The 20829-nt window shown below is 43.4% G+C and overlaps 1 long non-coding RNA gene across 1 annotated transcript in view; it reads left to right on the top strand.

The window, feature by feature from the left end:
• LOC132377450 (uncharacterized) overlaps nucleotides 1–14715 on the top strand; it is a 97036-nt gene extending 82321 nt beyond the window's left edge. The window contains exon 3 of the long non-coding RNA XR_009506643.1: nucleotides 14399–14715. This is a non-coding gene — a long non-coding RNA (uncharacterized LOC132377450). The remainder of the gene's footprint in view (nucleotides 1–14398) is intronic.
• The last annotated feature ends 6114 nt before the right edge of the window (nucleotides 14716–20829 follow it).

Genomic DNA, 20829 nt, shown 5'->3' on the forward strand with positions numbered 1-20829 from the left:
TAACAGGCTCAGCAGGCCAGGCAGTATCTATGGAAAAGAGTTAACAATTGATGTTTCGGGCCAAGACCCTTCATCAGGACTAGAAAGTCAGGGTAAGAAGGTGGAGGGAGGGGAGATTTACCTTTCTCATTTTCCATTACCTACATGATGAAATTGTGCAACCATTGATTAGTTTATCTAAGGAATTCCAGTTATCAGGATTATGAAGGTAGTGGATTTTTTTTCATCTTTATTTTCTTTCATCCCCACACGACTGTGGTGGGTCTCATCGGCAAGAATGATGAGTCAGCTTACAGAGAGGAGGTGCAGCAGTTAACAGATTGGTGCAGAGCCTGTCTCTTAATGAGAACAAAAGAGATGGTTGTTGACTTCAGGAGGACACGGTGCGACCACTCCCCATTGAACATCGACGGCTCTTCGGTAGAGGTTGTAAAGAGCACCAAATTTCTTGGTGTTCACCTGGTGGAGAATCTCACCTGGTCCCTCAACACCAGCTCCATAGTAAAGAAAGCCCAGCAGCGTCTCTACTTTCTGCGAAGGCTGAGAAAAGTCCATCTCCCACCCCCCATCCTCATTACATTCTACAGGGGTCATATTGAGAGCATCCTGAGCAGCTGCATCACTGCCTGTTTCAGAAATTGCACCATCTCGGAGCACAAGACCCTGCAGCGGATAGTGAGATCAACTGAGAAGATCATCGGGGTCTCTCTTCCCGCCATCACGGACATTTACACTGCTCGCTGCATCCGCAAAGGAAACAGCATTATGAAGGACCCTATGCACCTCTCAGACAATCTCTTCTCCCTCCTGCCATCTGGGAAAAGGCTCCGAAGCATTCGGGCTCTCACAACCAGACTATGTAACAGTTTCTTCCCCCAAGCTATCAGACTCCTCAATACTCGAAGCCTGGACTGACACCTTGCCCTACTGTCCTATTTATTATTTATTGTAATGCCTGCACTGTTTTTGTGCACTTTATGCAGTCCAGTGTAGGTCTGTAGTCTAGTGTAGCTTTCTCTGTGTGTTTTTTATTATGTAGTTCAATCTAGTTTTTTGTACTGTGTCATATGATCATGAAAAATGTTGTCTCATTTTTACTATGCACTGCACCAGCAGTTATGGTCGAAATGACAATAAAATTTGACTTGACTTGACTTGACATTCTTCACTGTTCATTCACCTCCTAGCTTCCTTTCTCAGTTCTTTATTTAGTTTGCTTAGTGTGTTTGAAAATAAATAATTATTAGTGTGCTCATCATTCCTGACTCTCAGAAGAACCCCAAAGAGCAGAAAATAAACACAGATACAACAGCTGTTTTCATAAATGCAATGATTCTGCAGATGATGGAAGTCCAGAGGAACACATCAAAATACTGGAGGAACTCAGCAGATCAGGCTCCATTTATGGTGGAATATTGACAGTTAACATTTTGAGCTGAGGCCCTGATGAAGTGTCCTAATGGAGCAGCACGGTGGTATCGTGGTGAGCACAATACTTTACAATACAGCTGACTTGGGTTCACTTCCTCACATTGCCTGTAAGAAATTTGTGCATTCTTTCCTTGACTGCATGGGTTACCTCCAGGTGCTCCGGTTTCCTCCCACAGCCCAAATACATACTGGTTGGTAGGTTAACAGGGTATCATAAATTGTCTAATGATTAGACTTGCATTACATTGGTGGGTGGCTGTGTAGCTTGGCGCGAAGGGCCAGAAGGGACTATTCCACTCTGTATCTCAATAAATAAATAAATGTTGACTGTTTATTTCCCTGACAACTACAAAGTGCATGCATGTCACCATATGTATACATATACAAAATGGTTGTCGTGATAAGTCCAGTTTGGTAGTGTAGTGGGTAGTGCTTGTCACTCTCACTTTCAGCTTTCGGGGGGGGGGGGAGATGGGGTCCACACCAGACCGGTCCCCAGTCTCCCGGGGGAATGGGGTCCACACCAGACCGGTCCCCAGTTTCCTGGGGGAATGGGGTCCACACCAAACTGGTTCCCAATCTACTCGGGTACTGAGGTCAATGCCAGTCTTCATCTCCTCCTAAACTCCTGGTGCATTGGGGTTAGTATCAGAACACACCATCACCACCCTCCATCCATCTTGCAACACCTGGGAGCACTGAGGTCAATGCAAGGCTGAAGAGAGTGGCCTATTCACATTTATACTTGTTCCATTCTACAGATGTGCAGTAAGAGAGCATGCTATCGTGCTGCACTTCTGCTGGGTTCAGAGGCTGCACTGCAGCAGGCAGGATAGTTAAAATTGCCCAACTCATCACTGGCACCATCCTACAAGCTATCAAGGACACATACAGAGAAAGATTTAATTTATTTCCTGAGATACAGCATGAAGTAGGCCCTTATGGCCCTGAGAGCTATGCTGCCCAGCAGTCCTCCGATTTAACCCTGGCCTAATTATGGAACAATTTACAATAACCAATTAACCCAATGTTGGTCTTTGGACTGTGAGAGGAAATTGGAGCTCCTGGAGGAAACCTACAGTTACAGTGAGAATGTAAAACATACAGTAGCAAGAATTGAAACTGGGTTGCGGGTACTGTGAAGTATTATGCTGACCATTACACTATTGTGCTACACTAAGGTGCTCAGTAGGGGCAGTAACAACATGAAGGATCCCAGCCATCCTGCTCATGGACTGTTTGGCCCACTTTCCTCAGTGAAGAGGCCACACTAGAGTTATAAACAGTTACTTTTCCCAGGTAGTAATTCTGGTCAAAACCTTCACCCACTAACCTGTCCCTCCACTACTATTTCCTGTAGAATCACTTTATGTACAGGCAGTCCTGTGCCTGGCATCACGTTATGGACATTTGTATTTGTTGTGTTCTTTATCTAAGCTTTTTTTTGTGCTGCATCGGATCCAGAGTAACAATTATTTTACTTGTGTACAGGAAATGATATTAAACAATCTTGATTAGTAGTAATTTAGCCACCATGTTGTAACTTACCAATTTCCTGCCAGTACTCGTAAAATGAAACTTTCAGCCCCGCACGGCTATATTTAAGCCACCATTTGTTTTACATTTGTATAATTTGTAGCTTATTCTCCAACTAGAAATAGAAGCAGCTGCAGCTTTGTGAGATTATTCTGATTTTGTTTGTCAGAATGTATCTTGATGTGAATACTTTATGGAAGAGTTAACCTGACCACTTATTACATGGTAACCATGGAGAAATGTTACCAGCTTGGATTTTGTTTACACACCATATTACTGGAGTGTATTTAACTGATAAGTTTTTGTTATTGAACTGTATATAGTGATGCCCTTTTTGATACTTTAGAGCCAAAGTAAAGCACAGCACAGAAACGGGCCCTTTGGCCCATTTAGTCAGTGTTGAAACATTTAAACTACCTACTCCCATCAACCTGCACCTGGACCATAGCCCACCATACCCCTGCCATCCATGTACTTATCCAAATCTCTCTTAAACATTGAAATTTAGCTCACATGCACCACTAGCAGCTTGTTCCACACTCTCACCACCCTCTAAGGGGAATGTGAGGGGAAACTTCTTCAGTCAAGCTTTTCGCATTTTACCCATAGCCCATGATCTCAAGTTGTAGCCCCACCAAACCTCAGTGGAGAAAGCCTGCTTGCATTTACCCTATCTGTATACTTCATAATTTTGTATGCCTCTATCAAATCTCCGCTCAGTCTTCTGCGTTTCAAGGAATAAAGTCCTAACCTCTTCAATCTTTTCAGTTCCCATTTGTCTCAAGAGTAAATGGAAAGCTCTTCCTCATCTGTCTTGCCCTTCCCAGTTTTCCATCTGTGCCTTGGAAGTTTTTGGACTCCAAATATCTCACCTGGACCACCTGCAACTTGCTCTCCTCCTGTCTTTCCACCAAAGATCCACTCTGATTATGTGCAGTGGTTTTGAAATCCCCGGTTTGATAGTTCGACACTGTGAATCAGTCCACAGTAACTATTTTCATTCTTCCTATACCTACAAACTCACGGGTCCCATTTTTTATAAGTATATTCATTCTCATTCTCTCTCTCTCTCTCCCCCCCCCCCTTCCACATTTCATCCAGGCCACAATGGTTTTCAGCATCTGTTCCTTGCTAAAGCATCAATAGTACATTTTGCTTTAGTTGAATTTGAACCTGCACTTTAAACCCTGGCTCATGGCTGTGTGGCATCAGTCATAGGTAATTTGTAGAAGTCTATCACCACAGAACTGTTCTCTATTTCTGTTTAGGGTACCTAGGGAAGGGTAGCACCTCCGGCAAAAGGGTTTGTCATGTTCATCCAGGGGCAGTTCACTTACATTTGGTCCCCACCAGGCACTCAGCTCTCACCTATTGCTCCAAGAAGCTGTTTGCATCCAACAGCAGCCACACCCCGGTACACCACTTTGTCAAAGTGCAGCTGGCAGGCTTCATATGCCATTGATATGGGATATGCCTGTGCTAGCATACAAATTCAGCTCCAGAGGACTGGGTGGATGAGATCTACTGTGAGTTCCAATGGCCAGGAAGATAGTATTGTAGTGTCCTGTAGAGAGCGAAGGGCATTGCGAGGCACAGAAGACTTCATTGTCATCCACTGCAACTGAGGAAGAGCCCAGTTTGTGATCCTCTGAGGTCGAGAGAGTGGAACTGCCCTTGTGCAATGGTTTTTCCAGTTTCAAAACTCTCCTGCATAGGTGTTCTGCCATTGTCGGACACAACAGACAACTACCAGACAAAATCAGTTTTCCAGCAGCTGTTTCCAGCCTGTGTCTTTCAATGCCATGGCAGTCTGAGTAGTACAGAGTAAACACTTGAATGTTGGGAGGGTGCCTTCAGCCTCTTGAAATGGTGCAGTAGAGATTTGGAACCTCCTGGGTGGAGGAGAAAAATCAAATCTCCTTTAAACTTCCCAACCTCTGATTTAATTCTATGCCCATTCATTTTTGTCAGCTCTGAGGGGAAAAGTCTCTCACTTCACCCTACCTAAGACTGACACCCCAATCAGGTCTTTACTTCAGCCAGCTTATCCAAACCCCTTGCAACATCCTGGTGAACATCCTCTGCATACTTCTAGTGCAGTCATAATGTTTAGTTTTGTACTGTTTCTCCCTTCAATTCGTTAATTCTAAAGGGAAAGTTTCTTTTTGGTTCACTGTTTTTCCCATGATTATTCCTACAGTATGAATATTGGGTGAAGAGATCGAGTTTTATTTTAAATACAAAATTCTGCAGATGCTGGAAATCCAAAGCAACACACACAATGCTGAAGGAACCCAGGAGGTCAGGCAGCATCCATGGAAATGACATTTTGGGCCAAGACCCTTTCTGATGAAACGTCAGAACAGCCTGAACAGTTGGACTGTTGTTCATTACCATGGATGCTGCCTGACCTGTTCAGCTCCTCCAGCATTTTGTCTTTTGCACTGTTTTATTTGATTTTTTGTTTTCAAGACATTACCCCACTTCAGTTCTCAGTGACCTCCAGAAGGACCACAACCTTTTCGTAGGGTTTGGAGGCTTGTGTGCCTCAATGACCTGGAGGTTAATATTGGCTAGAGTCAGTGCTTTATGCTTTGGCTCTTGGTAGGAGACCATGCCAAACGAGTGAAAGGGTAAAGGCCAAACTAAGAGTGGTCCACTGATCCTCCACTTTTGGGGGTTCAGCCCAAGGCTCACAACCCTGACTGGTCAAACAAAATTGTTACAGAAACAGCAATGAAGAATCCTTCTACATCTGAGTGCAATGGTATTCCTGAGTCTCCACCCTGACCTTGTATGACTGACAGTAGTGAAAACTGAGATGAAGTTACTGACATGATGAAGGAAGCCCTGAACACAGCTGGAAATCGAGAACCCTGTGGTGAACTACATATACCTGTCTGGACATGCCCCTGCTGACTGCTCCTGTGGCTCCTCCCACAGACCCCGGTATAAAGACGAGTGGAGACTGAGCCCGGCCTCTCAGTCTCCAGGATGTAGTATGGTGGTCACTCACTGCTTGTTCCTTCTTCCAGTCAATAAAAGCTGATATCTCGCCTTTACGTCTCAGTGTGAGTTATTGATGGTGCATCAGATCCTCATGAAGTAAACACAAGGAAATCTGCAGATGCTGAAAATTAAAGCAACACACACAAAATGCTGGTGGAACGCAGCAGGCCAGGCAGCATCTGTAGGGAGAAGCACTGTTGACGTTTTGGGCCGAGACCCTTCGTCAGGACTAACTGAAAGGAAAGATGGTAAGAGATTTGTGAGATAGTAAGAGTAAGAGAGAATCTCTTTCCTTTCAGTTAGTCCTGACGAAGGGTCTCAGCCCGAAATGTCGACAGTGCTTCTCCTTATAGATGCTGCCTGGCCTGCTGCATTCCACCAGCATCTTGTGTGTGTTGACCCTCATTAAGTTTTCATTGAACCATCTTTATCAGAAATGCTGTCTTAAAGTTGCAGCGTATACATCTCGGATAGCAGCTGTTACTAGAATTTTTGATGATCTTCAAATTGCTTTGGGATTTTACTATGCAATCACTTTTTTTCTCATAAGGAAGTGGTCAGCAGTCTGTGACTGGTGTGAGTGCTTCAGACGATAGCAACAGCTACTGGACAGCGAGAGGAAAACCAGGCCAGGTTTGTCAGTGAGGAATACCCATCAAATGTGGACAGTCAATACGACTAACACATGTCAACACTGGAAGAAACCTGCATAGTCACCACTTTGTGTCCCCACTCTCTGGAAACCTCTAACTGCGATTCTGATTTGGGCTTAAGTGCAGGGTTTGTGATTAACACATTTTTAGGTGATGCAAGAATTGATTGATCATGAGACAGCTGTATGTGTAGGGTTGCAGACAGGTCGGGTGGGCAGAAAGGGCACTTAGGGAGGCTGAGATTAGCTTCTGCTTAGGGCAGGGTTCCCAACCTGGGGTCCACAGACACCCCAGTTAATAGTAAGACATAGGAGCAGAATTAGACAATCAGTTCCATTCAGTCTGCTGCATCATTCAATCATGACTGATCCTTTTTTTCCCTCCTCAGCCCCATTCTCTGGTCTTCTCCCTGTAATCTTTGATGCCTTGCTCAATGAAGAATCTATCAATCTCTGCCTTAAATACATCCAATGATCTGGGCTCTCCAGCTGCATGTGGTAACAAGTTCCATAAATTCACCACCCTCTGGCAAAAGAAGTTTCTCCACATCTCTGTTTTAAATGGATGCCCCTCTATCCTGAGGCTGTGCCCTCTTGTTCAAGACTCAACCACCATAGGAAACATTCTTTCCACATCTATTCTGTCTAGGCCTTTGAACATCCTCAAAAGGTTTCAATGAGATTCCCCTTCATCCTTCTAAATTCCAGGGAGTACAGGCCCGAAAAACCATCAAGCATTCCTTGCATGATAACCCTTTCATTCCTGGAATCATCCTTGTGAACCACCTCTGGCCCTCTCCAATGCTAGCACACCTTTTCTCAGATGAAGAGCCCAAACTGTTCACAATACTCAAGGCAAGGCCTCACTAGTGCCTTATAAGGACTCAGCATCACATCCTTGCTGTTGTTTTCTAGACCTCTTGAAATGAATGCTGACATGGCGTTTGCCTCCCGACTCAACCTGTAAATTAACCTTTATGCTGTTCTGCACGAGAACTCCTAAGTCCCTATGCATCACAGATTTTTAGATTTTTTCCCCCATTTTGAAATTAGTCTGCACATTATTTCTACAGCAAAGTTCATGAACACTGTATTTCATTTGCCACTTTCTTGCCCATTCTCCTAATGTGTATAAGTCCTTCTGAGCCTACCCCTTTCCTCACCACTACCTGCTCCTCCACCAGTCATTAGACTGGCAGCCAACCAGACAAGGATACTTTTATTCTCACTTGCTGCCTCCTACCAATCAGTCAATGCTCTAACCATGTTAGTAAAACTCCTGTAATACTTGGTAAGCAGCCTTATGTGTGGCACCTTGTCAAATGTCTACTGAAAGTCCAAATATACAACATCCACTACATTCCCATTGTAATCTCCTCAAAGAATTCCAACAAGTTGATCAGGCAAGATTTTCCTTTAAGAAAACCATGCTGACTTTGTCCTAACTTGTCTTGTGTCAACAAGTACTTCATAACCTCCTTAACAATTGACTCCAAAGTCTTCCCAACCACTGAGGTCAGATGAAGTGGTCTGTAATTTCCTTTTTGCTGCTTTCCTCCTTTCTTAGAGTGGAGTGACATTTGCAATTTTCCAATCCTCTGGCACCATGCCAGAGTCCAATGGTTTTGAACAATCATTGCCAATGCTTCCACAATCTCTAAAGCTACCTCTTTCAGAATACTAGGCTGCAGTTCATCTGGTCCACATGACTTGTGTACCCTTAGGTCTTTCAGCTTTTTGAGCACCTTCTCTCTTGTAATAGTAACTGCACTCACTTCTCTTCCTTCACACACTACAACATACTGCTATTGTCCTCCACATTGGAAACTGATGCAAAATACTCATTTAGTTCATATGCCATCACCTTGTCCTCTGTTCTTCCCATGACCATGTGGGTTTCCTTTAGGGGCACTGATTTCCTCCCACATTTCAAAAAAGTGTGTTAGCGTTGGTGTCATTATACTTCTGGACCAACATCGGGATGCACAATCGAACTAATAATCGTCCTGTCATTTTCCTCCAAGGTATCGTCTCAACAATATCCTGCCTGTGCTACTTAGTTTGTGTTCTCCTGACTTTATTATAGACATACATCAAAAACATGGACAAAAAGAGTGATTTCCTAAGCTCATTTGGAAATAACTGCTGTTGATGTCAACAGTAGACAACTTGATGGTTAAGAGTTCATAGCAAGGCTGAAGGGCATTAAATGGGAAACACAAGTGGCTAGAGTCAGAATTAACACAAAAGTTTATGGGTTTTGGCAATTAGTTCACAAGGGCATTATTTCTTTAGCTCCCATGCCAGTACCTTGATGATGGCCATCTCCAGCTGTATTGTCACTGGCTGTCCCCTCTCCTTTGTTGAAAGTGGAGATTCCTTAAGATCCTTATACTTAGGAGCAGAATTGGGCCATTTGGCCTATCAAGTCTATTACACCATTTGATCATGGCTGATTTATTTCCCCCCTCAATTCTATACTCTTGTCTTCTCCTCTTAACCTTCGAAGCCCTTACTAATCAGGAACCCAATGACTTGACCTCCTCAATTGTCTAATTCGTGAGTTATCCTATCAGTGAGGCTGAGTGTCTGAGCTTGGAGCTTTTAAGAATAAGAGATGGCCTTAGTCATTATTTATTTATTTATACGTGCTATCGTAGAGACAGAAATATGGGAAGAGGGGGTGGGGTGGCCCTGTTGGTGAGGAATGAGATTCAGTCCTTAGCAAGAGGTGACTTGGGAACAGGGGAAGTAGAGTCTGTGTGGATTGAGCTGAGGAACAGTAAGGGTAAAAAGACCCTAATGGGTGTTGTGTACAGGCCCCCAAACAGTAGCGTGGATATTGGGTACAAATTGATTAGGGAGTTAACATTGGCATGTGCTAAAGGTAATGCCATCGTTATGGGAGATTTCAACATGCAGGTGAACTGGGAGAATCAGGTAGGTGCTGGACCCCAGGATAGGGAGTTTGTGGAGTGTCTAAGGGATGTATTTTTGGAACAGCTTGTGCTTGAGCCAACCAGGAATGAGGCTATTTTGGACTTGGTGATGTGTAATGAACAGGAATTGATAGGTGATCTTGAAGTAAAGGAGCCATTAGGAAGTAGTGATCATAACATGATAAGTTTTTATCTACAATTTGAGAGGGATAAGGGCAGATCAGAGGTGTCAGTGTTGCAATTAAATAAAGGAGACTACGGAGCCATGAGGGAAGAGCTGGCCAAAGTTAAATGGGCGGATGCCCTGGCAGGAAAGACAGTGGATCAGCAGTGGCAGATATTCTTGGGGATAATACAAAAGATGCAAAAGCAGTTCATTCCAATGAGAAGGAAGGATTCAAAGAAGGGGAAGGGGCCACAGTGGTTGACAAGGGAAGTCAGAGATTGTATAGCATTAAAGAAAAAGAAGTATGACAGGGCTAAGCTGAGTGGGAATACAGATGATTGGGAAAGTTTTAAGGAACAGCAGATCTTAACTAAAAAAGCAATACGGAGAGAAAAAATCAGGTATGAGCTCAGTCTAGCCAGGAATATAAAAGGAGATAGCAAAATCTTTTTTTGCTATGTGAAGAGAAAGAAGATAGTTAAGAACAATGTTGGCCCCTTGAAGAATGAATTGGGAGAAATTGTTATGGGAAACAGGGAAATGGCAACAGAATTTAATGTGTACTTTAGATCTGTCTTCACCAGGGAGGACACAAGCAATCTCCCAGATGTATGGATGGGCCAGGGTCATAAGATATCAGAGGAATTGAGACAGATTGACATTAGGAAAGAAACTGTGATGAGTAGACTGGTAGGACTGAAGGCTAATAAATCCCCGGGTCCAGATGGTCTGCATCCGAGGATTCTAAAAGAGGTGGCTCAGGAAATTGCGGATGCATTGGTAATCATTTTCCAATGTTCCTTAGATTCAGGATCAGTTCCTGAAGATTGGAGAGTGGCTAATGTTATCCCACTTTTCAAGAAGGGAGGGAAGGAGAAAACGGAGAACTATCGCCCTGTTAGCCTAATGTCAGTCGTGGGGAAGATGCTTGAGTCCATTATTAAGGACAAAATAGTGGCACATCTTGATGGCAGAAATAGGATTAGGTTGAGCCAGCATGGATTTACCAAGGGCAATTCATGCTTGACTAATCTGTTGGAGTTTTTTGAGGGTGTAACAAGGATGTTAGATGAGGGTAAGCCAGTGGATGTTGTGTACCTAGATTTTCAGAAGGCATTCGATAAGGTGCCACATAGGAGATTGGTGAGTAAAATCAGAGCTCATGGCATTGGGGGCAGGGTTTCAACATGGATAGAAAACTGGTTGGCAGATAGAAAGCAAAGGGTAGCAGTGAATGGGTGTTTCTCGGACTGGCTGGAGGTGACTAGTGGGGTACCACAGGGCTCTGTATTGGGACCACAGCTCTTTACGATTTATGTCAACGATTTAGATGAGGGCATTGAAAACTATATCAGCAAGTTTGCTGATGATACTAAACTGGGTGGCAGTGTGACATGCGAAGAGGACGTTAGGAGAATACAGGGAGACTTGGATAGGCTGGGTGAGTGGGCAGATACTTGGCAGATGTCATTCAATGTGAATAAATGTGAAGTTATCCACTTTGGAAGCAGGAACAAGAGGGCAGAGTATTGTCTAAACGGTGTAGAGTTAGGTAAGGGAGAAATGCAAAGAGACCTAGGAGTCCTAGTTCACCAGTCAATGAAGGTGAATGAGCAAGTGCAACAGGCAGTGAAGAGGGCAAATGGAATGTTGGCCCTTGTTACAATGGGAATTGAGTACAAGAGCAAGGATGTCCTTTTGCATTTGTACAGGGTCCTGGTGAGACCACACCTGGAATATTGTGTACAGTTTTGGTCTCCAGGTTTAAGGAAGGACATTCTGGCAATTGAGGAAGTGCAGCGTAGATTCACTAGGTTGATTCCTGGGATGGCAGGGCTGTCTTACGCAGAGAGATTGGAGAGATTGGGCTTGTACACACTGGAATTGAGGAGATTGAGAGGGGATCTGATTGAAACGTTTAAGATAATTAAAGGATTTGATAGGATTGAGGCAGGAAATGTGTTCCAGATGTTGGGAGAGTCCAGTACCAGAGGACATGGATTGAGAATAAGAGGTCAGTTATTTAAAACAGAGTTGAGGAAGAGCTTCTTCTCCCAGAGAGTTGTGGAGGTGTGGAATGCACTGCCTTGGAAGATGGTGGAGGCCAATTCTCTGGATGCTTTCAAGAAGGAGCTAGATAGATATCTGATGGATAGGGGAATCAAGGGATATGGGGACATGGCAGGGACTGGGTATTGATAGTGAATGATCAGCCATGATCTCAGAATGGCGGTGCAGACTCGAGAGGCCAAATGGTCTACTTCTGCACCTATTGTCTATTGTCTATTTATTGAGATAGTGAACTTTGAACTTCCAGCCCTTCGGGCTATGCTGCCCAGCAATCACCCTATTTAATCCTAACCTAATCAGGGACAACTTATAATGACCAATTAACCTACTAACCAGTACATCCTTAGAATGTGGGAGGAAACCAGGTTACTGGGAGAAAACCAGGTTACCTGGAGGAAACCCATGTGGCCACAGGGAAAACTTTCAAATCTTTACAGGTAGGGTTAGGAATTGAACCTGTATCGCTGGTACTGTGAAGTGTTGTACTGCTGTGCTGCCCCAGGTGCATCAAGATACTTGCAATTTTGTTCCATTTGCAACTTCTCTAATACATGGAGTATGCTTGCAGCCAGCTTGAACAATGTTAGGAAGAGAGTAATGACCAAAAGAGCACTGCAACTGGTTTCTTCCCCTTCTGTGTACAGTAGAACAGCAGAGCATCCCAGAATCTGATTGTCCTCTACATAAATACTTTCCTTGTGTTGATCTTGAATCCTTTTGCCATTCACTTTCATTCTGTGCTCCCCCCCCCCAGATTTGCCTCCTCCAAATAGGAGCAGTTTCACTTCTATCAATGATATGATTACATAATGTGGTAATGATCACAGTATGTAATGGGGTGGCGGGGGGGAGTCATTGGACCAAAAGAGCCTGTTACTCTGGTGTATCTCTAACTAAAAAAAGAATCATCATTATGTGCCGTGTCATATGATGTGCTGTTTGTGGTAACTTTGATTATCCTTGGTAAATTTTTCTACAGAAGTGGGTAGTGTCTGTACAAGACACGTGGCCAGCCCCCATCAATTATCGATACTCCTCAGAGATTGTCTGCCTAATGTCAGTTGTCGCATTCATCGACCTCACCAAAGCCTTTGACTCGGTATTAAGGGACCTCCTATGGGATGTCCTATCCACCTATGGATGCCCTGAAAACTACATTTGAATCCTGAAACTCCTCCATGATGGCATGCTTGCCTCAGTCATGGTCAGCAACAGTAACTGTGAGCCTTTTCAAGTCAGATCAGGAGTAAACCAGGGATGCGTGATTGCCCCAACTTTGTTTACCATCTTCATTGCGACAATCATCCACATCATCAAGGACAACCTACCCCCAGGAATCGAAATCTTATACAGAACAGATGGCAGACTTTTCAATCTTGCCCATCTCAAGTCCAAAAACAAGACATCTACGAGTTCCCTCATCGAGTTCCAATATACAGATGACAACTATATTGCAGCTCTCCCAGGAAACCACCTACCACAGATTCTGACTGCCTTCAACTGTGCATACATGAAACTTGGACTTAACATCAATTCCAAGAAGACTGAGATCATCTACCAACCGTAGGAGAGGCCATGTACAAACGTTTGTACAAAGGTTGAAGTTGTTCACAACATTTTTTTCGTAGTTGTTGCATTAACTCTGATGGGATTGGGAGGAGTTGCTGAACAGAGACTACACATTTCCCAAGGGTGACCTGCGGACTAGTGGAGGGAACACCTTACACCTTTGGTAGAGATGTATCTCTACCCTGCTACCAAAAAGAAAACAAATAAATAAACTATATATTTATTGTGATTTTAGATATAAGCTTCCCTTGGAATATCCTCTTTTAAAGGGAGATCAAACCCTGCTTGTCCAGGGTATAAATAGATCTAATGAATCTCATCCATGGAAAACGGGGGATGAGCACCAGGGAGAGGCGATGGGCAGGCAAGTAGACATGGTGAGAGAGGGAAAAGGGATGGGGAATTGGGGGGTGGAGGGGAGGCAATACCAGAAGTTCCACAAATCGGATGTTCAGGCCATCAGGTTGGAGGCTATCCAGATGGAATATAAGGTGTTGGAACCACAGCCTCAGTTCAGCACAAAGGTAAATAAGCTTTGGAACAGCGAGCTGAACCAACTCATTCCTGGTCTCTGGTCCCAACACCCTGACCTTTTCAATCTGGCCCAGCACTTAATTTGTCCAAACCTTGGGCTGGGCCCTATCTTTCCGATTCGGCCCATACCTGACCTGTCCAAATTAGCCCTGTGTTTAAATTGATCAATCCCTGGGACTTTCAGACCAGGACTCTGTCTCACTTTGGTTCTGCAGAATCATTTTGCTTCCAAGTCCACTCCAGTGATGGCTAAACATTGGCTCATACCCCGCTTTCGTGCCCTGGCCGAGTGGACTTGATTTGCTCGTACCCGCCACTCTGCAACCGTCCTGCACCTTCGAGACTTCTATTATGTTTGTTGGATTTACGGAGTATGCCTGCAGGAAAATAAACCTCTGGGTTGTGTATGGTGACATATAGGTACTTTGATAGTAACTTTTCTTTGATCTCTGATGTGATCATTGTAATACTGATCTTTACTTTTCCATGCAGGAAATAAGTGCATTTGGTGAGAATGGAGAAGGAGATGACTTGGATGTCTGGACTGTACAGTGCAGTGGCATGAGACGGGAGCATAATGATGATGTTTGCTTCAAGCAAGTAGGAACCCAGGTCTTTCTAACCATAACAGAAGAGCAGTATGGCCATCCAATCAGGGGTCAGCTTGAAGTTCATGGCACATTTAACCCTAGTGAGCCATTAAAACATAATGACTTGTAGCTTATTTTAAAGATTACCTGGGGATTACCTGAGGCCAGTTAGAAATTGTTGCATAGTTTGCAAATGACAATTGCTTCATCCTGTCTGGAGTCAAGGTTTGTACAGTGAAAATCAATTGTACTGATCTTTGCCAATTTCTGAAGTCTATTAAAAAAAAGTTTTGTGCAAGCATATGTCCAACTGAATTTTAATTTTCAGTAACACTTTATGAACTTGCATTTAAGAAGTGGAAGAATACTTCCAAAGTCATCTGCATGTCACTTTTTTGATCCCCAAAGTTGCAAACACCATTTTCTTTTTTTGTTCTTTTAGTTTTTTTTAATAAAATGAAATTATATAATCTGATAAATGATTATTTTAGCTATGCCTAGCCACACAGTCGTGTATACAGAGAGTAGAGCAGTGGGCTGAGCACACACCCCTGACGTGCGCCCGTGTTGATAGTTAGCAAAGAGGATATGTTATCACCAATCCACACAAACTGTGGTCTTCCAGTTAGAAAGTCAAGGATCCAATGACAGAAGGAGGTACAGAGGCCCAGGTTCTGCAGCTTCTCAATCAGGATTGTGGGAATGATGGTATTAAATGCTGAACAGCATCCTGACATAAGTGTTTGTGTTGTCCAGGTGGTCTAAAGCCGTGTTAAGAGCCATGGAGATTGCATCTGACATTGAACTACTGTGACAATAGGCAAATTGATTCATTAGCACAGAGGGATTAAGAAAAAAATGCATCTTCTGGTACTGAAAATGACCGTGTGACATAGCAGTAGAATTTAGCCATTCAATCTTTTGAGTCTCTCATCTCATCCCCATTCTTCTGCCTTCTCCCCATAACTTCTGACACCTTTGCTGCTCAAAAACCTATTACCCTCAGCTTTAAAGTTATCCAATGATTTGTCCTCCACGGCCATCCATGGCAATGAATTCCAGAGATTCACCACTCTATAGCTAAATAAATTCTTCCTCATCTCTGTTCTAAAGAGATGTCCTATTCTGAGGCTGTGCCTTCTGAAGGAAACATCCTCTCCAGATCCAAATAAGGCCTTTCAATATTCAATGCATTTCAGGGAGATAGCGGAGATACTTAATGAATACTTTGCTTCAGTATTCACCATGGAAAAGGGTCTTGGCGCTAGTAGGGATGACTTAGAGCAGATTGAAAAGCTTGAGCATATAGACACTAAGAAAGAGGATGTGCTGGAGCTTTCGGAAAGCATCAAGTTGGATAAGTCACTATGACCAGATGAGATCTACCGAAGGCTACTGTGGGTGACGAGGGAGGAGATTGCTGAACCTCTGGCAATAACCTTTACATCATCAATGGGGAGGGTTGCAGATGTAGTTCCTTTATTCAAGACAGGGAGTAGAGATAGCCTTGGAAACTATAGAGTTACTTCAGTGGTTGGTAAGATAATGGAGAAGAACCTGAGAGGCATTATGAACATTTGGAGAGGCATAATATGATTAGGAATAGTCAGCATAGCTTTGTCAAGGGCAGGTCATGCCTTACAAGCCTGATTGAAGTTTTTGAGGATGTGAATAAACACATTGATGAAGATACGGCAGTAGATGCAGTCTATATGGATTCTAGGAAGACATTTGATAAGGTACCCCATGCAAGGCATATTGAGAAAGGAAGGAGGCATGGGATCCAAGGGCACCTTGCTTTGTGGATCCAGAATTGGCTTGCCCACAGAAGGCAAAGAGGGGTTGTAGATGGGTCATATTCTCCATAAAGGCCGGTAACAAGTGGTGTACCTCAGGATCTGTTCTGGGACCCCTTCTCTTTGTGATTTTTATAAATGACCTAGATGAGGAAGCAGAGGGATGGGTTTGTAAATATTTGCTGATGATACAAAAGTTGGGGGTGTTGTGGATGGAGTGGAGGGCTGTCAGAGGTTACAGCTGGACATCAATAGGATGCAAAACTGGACTGAGAAGTGGCAGATGGAGTTCAACCCAGATAAGTGTGAGGTGGTTCATTTTGGTAGGTCAAATATGATGGCAGAATATAAGTATTAATGGTAAGACTCTTGACAGTGTGGAGGATCAGAGGGATCTTGGGGTCCAAGTCCATAGTACATTCAAAGCTGCTGCACAGGTTAAGGAGGCATATGATGCATTGGCCCTCATTAACCATGGAATTGAATTTAGGAGCTGAGAAGTAAATTTGCAGCTATATAGGAGTGTGGTCAGACTCTACTTGGAGTGCTGTGCTCAGTTTTGGTAATCTCACTACAGGATGTGGAAACTATAAAAAGGATGCAGAGGAGATTTACAAGGATGTTGCCTGTATTGGGGAGCATGCTTTATGAGAATAGGTTGAGTGAACTCGGCCTTTTCACCTTGAAGCGACAGAGAGGTGACCTGATCGAGGTGTATAAGATGATGAGAGGCACTGATCGTGTGGATAGTCAGAGGCTTTTTCCCAGGGCTGAAATGAATAACACCAGAGGGCACAGTTTTAAGGTGCTTGGAAGTAGGTACAGAGGAGATGTCAGGGGTAAGTATTTTTATGCAGAGGGAAGTGAGTGCATGGAATGAGCTACCAGTGAAGGTGGTGGAGACGGATATGATAGGGTCCTTTAAGAGACTCCTGGATAGATACATGGGGCTTAGAAAAATAAAGGGCTATGGGTAACCCTAGGTAATTTCTAAAGTGGACCATTGTGGGCTGAAGGGCCTATATTGTGCTGTAGTTTTTCTATGTTTCTACTTATGTGAATACCATCAACATGATTTGAGAAATGACACATTTGACCCTTTTCATATTTAAGCCCAAGACATAACCAGATGGCAAACCTGTTTAACCTTATGTATTTACCATAGAAGCTGGTTTTTGTTCGAGTTCAGAAGGTACCATTCTTAGGGCACAGCTTATGTAATCATACCCTACATTGCCCTAAATGGAGTAACAATTGTGGAATTTCCATTGAGAACCAGAAAAACATCACTCTTATGGGTGTACCTGTGATATGATCAGAAATAGCCTAAGTTCATGGAACAACACATACTTGCTGTGTGGAAGCCCTGTCTACAACTGGATCCACAAAGCAAGGTCCCCTTGGATCCCATGCTTCCTTACTTTCTCAATAAGCCTTGCATGGGGTAACTTACCATATGTCTTCCTGAAATCCATATAGACTACATCTACTTCTCTACCTTCATCAATGTGTTTAGTTACATCCTCAAAAAATTCAATCAGGCTCGTAAGGCACAACCTGCCTTTATGCTGACTATTCCTAATGCTATTATGCATCTCCAAATGTTCATAAATCCTGCCTCTCAAGATCTTTTCCATCAATTTACCAACCACTGAAGTACGACTCACTGGTCTATAGTTTCCTGAACTATCTCTACTCCCTTTCTTGAATAAAGGAACAACATCTGCAACTCCAGAACCTCTCCTGTCCTCATTGATGATACAAAGATCATTGCCAGAGGCTCAGCAATTGCCTCCCTTACTTCCCACAGCAGCCTGGGGTACATCTTACTAGCCACTTTTAAAAAAATTCCCAACTGCATTTTCTGACTCTTATTCCACAACTTTCCAACTTCACTCATAGACCAATTTTCACTAGACTCTGCATCAATAGTACAGTTCTTCTGGATTTTTTTATTAATCACATCAAATTCATAAAGGGTTTAAGTAAGGACTACAACTCTCAGTTATCTGTTCTCTCCGAGCTGGAGATTCTGTAGCTTGTTTTGCAACTTTGGCCATTGTTCCAGTTTGATCTCAATAACTGTCTTCAACTTAGATGTCAATCACAGTTATTAGAATTGCGAGAAAAAATGTAGAGTTATGACCAAAACTATATGAGTAATGACCCAAAACATTAATAGAGTCACAACCCAATATTTTACTAGAGCTGCGTATGAAAAATCCTGTCAACCCACCATGTCAATTGAACCCAAAATATTTTCAGAAGCTCAGATCCATCACAAATAACAAAGTAGAGCTTTTTTCTCACCCGTGAACTTCCTTTGGACAGTATACTGAATCAGAATCAGATGACTTCTCTGACAACTCAGGAATAGAGGAGATTCTTACCTCCTGTTCTATGTGCACTAAAAGTTCCTTCTTTGCCCGTGGAATTTCAAACCGTTTTTCAACACCATCCTATTGGATCTGATGATTTCTGACCTGCTGGTTCTATTAGGACTCCAAAAATGAGCTGAAAACTTGTTGCTTCACAATAGTTTATTGAAAGTTTAAAACAAAGAAACAGGCACAGAGCACATGACAATATGCCAGATCAGCAGAAACTGAAGAACTAAAGAATAATCTTGCAGAATCAAGACACTTTTGTACTGAACATTGACTTCTCTAACCTCCATTAATGCCTCTCCTCCCCTTCTTACCCCATCCCTGACAATATTTAGTTGTTTGTTTTTTTCTCTCTCTCTGCCCATCACTTTGCCTGTTCTCCATCTCCCTTTGATGCTCCCCACTCCCCCTTTCTTTCTCGCTAGGCCTCCCGTCCCATGATCCTTTCCCTTCTCCAGCTCGGTATCACTTTCGCCAATCACCTTTCCAGCTCTCAGCTTCACCCACCCCCTCCGGTCTTCTCCTATCAGTTCACATTTCCCCCTCCCCCCACTTTCAAATCTCTTAGTATCTTTCCTTTCAGTTAGTCCTGATGAAGGGTCTCGGCCCAAAACGTCGACAGTGCTTCTCCTTATAGATGCTGCCTGGCCGGCTGTGTTCCACTAGCATTTTGTGTGTGTTGTTTGAATTTCCAGCATCTGCAGATTTCCTCATGTTTACTTTTGTACTGAAATAAGGCAAATTCCAGGTATAAGAGAGGGCTTATTGGAAGACACACAGGTATAGTCTATTTAACACTCAGCCAATAAAAAAATGAAAGCTACACCATTATATAAATGATTTGCCACCAGTAGCTGGCGTCCAAAACCACATATTGTGAACAATGTAAGTTAAAAATACAAGTTATATCTTAGTGAAACTGGAAATTCAGTCTAGCTAAAAACTCATTAATTCAATTAATATCTTACATGAAAACAAAGAACAACCAGTTCCAACACTGTCAATCTCCATGTACTTGAACTAAATCTGTTATCGTGTGTTTATCGGTGACATACAGGGTAAATGATTTATCTGTATTAGGGATTTTTAATGCAGGTGCAATAGACAATGTTACCTTTAAAGTTTCAAAAGCTTTCAATTGTTCTTCATTAAGCATCACAGGGTTGTCTGAGCAATTGCTGCCCTTCAGCAGATTGTTGAGTGGTTCAGCAACAGTTTGCCACCAGCCTGACAATACATTCATGAGGCAGAGGCAGAAATAGGCAGGAGTTTCAGGGAGATAGTCACCCCTAAAAGTCAGGAGGCAGGTAGCTGGTGACTGTCAGGAGAGGGAAGGGGATTAGACAGAAAGAGCAGAGCACCCCTGTGGCCGTTCCCATTAACAATAAGTATACCATTTTGGATGCTGTTGGTAGGGACGACCTACCAGGGACAAGTTGTAGTGGTCCATTCTCTGGCACTGAGACTGGACCCTCAGCTCAGAAAGGAAAGAGAAAAAAAGAGGAGAGCAGTAGGGATAGGGGATTTGATAGTTAGGGGGACAGATAAGAGGTTCTGTGGGAGAGATTGAGAATCTCAGATGGTCTGTTGCCAGGGTCTGCGATATCTCCGATCCAGTTCTCGGTATTCTCAAGACGAAGGTTGAGCAGCCAGATGTTGTGGTCCATGTAGGGACCAATGACATGGATAGGAAGAAGGAGGAGGTCCTGCAAAGAGAGATTAGAGATTTGGTGCAAAGTTGAAGGACAGGACCTCCAGGGTTGCAATCTCAGGATTGCGCCCCGTGCCACATGCTAGTGAAGCTAGAAATAGGAAGATAATGCAGCTAAATACGTGGCTGAGGTGATGGTGCAGGAGGGAGGGCTTCATGTTTCTGGACAATTGGGCTTTATTCCAGAGATGGTGGGACCTCTTCCAATGGGACGGTTTGCAGCTGAACTGGAAGGGGACTAACATCCTTGCGGGTAGGTAAGCTAGTGCTGCTCTGGGGGGTTTAAACTAGATTTGCAAGAGGAGAGGAACCACAGTGTTGGAGCAGATGGTGAGGTGGAGGAGGATAAAGGTCATGTGAGGACTGCTTGTGTGGACAGAAATCAAAGGTTTGTATGTGATAGAAATGTTCTCAGGTGCCAATGAAGAGACCGGGGAAG

Source organism: Hypanus sabinus, chromosome 18 (genome assembly GCF_030144855.1).
Source record: "Hypanus sabinus isolate sHypSab1 chromosome 18, sHypSab1.hap1, whole genome shotgun sequence".
Lineage (NCBI taxonomy): Eukaryota > Metazoa > Chordata > Chondrichthyes > Myliobatiformes > Dasyatidae > Hypanus > Hypanus sabinus.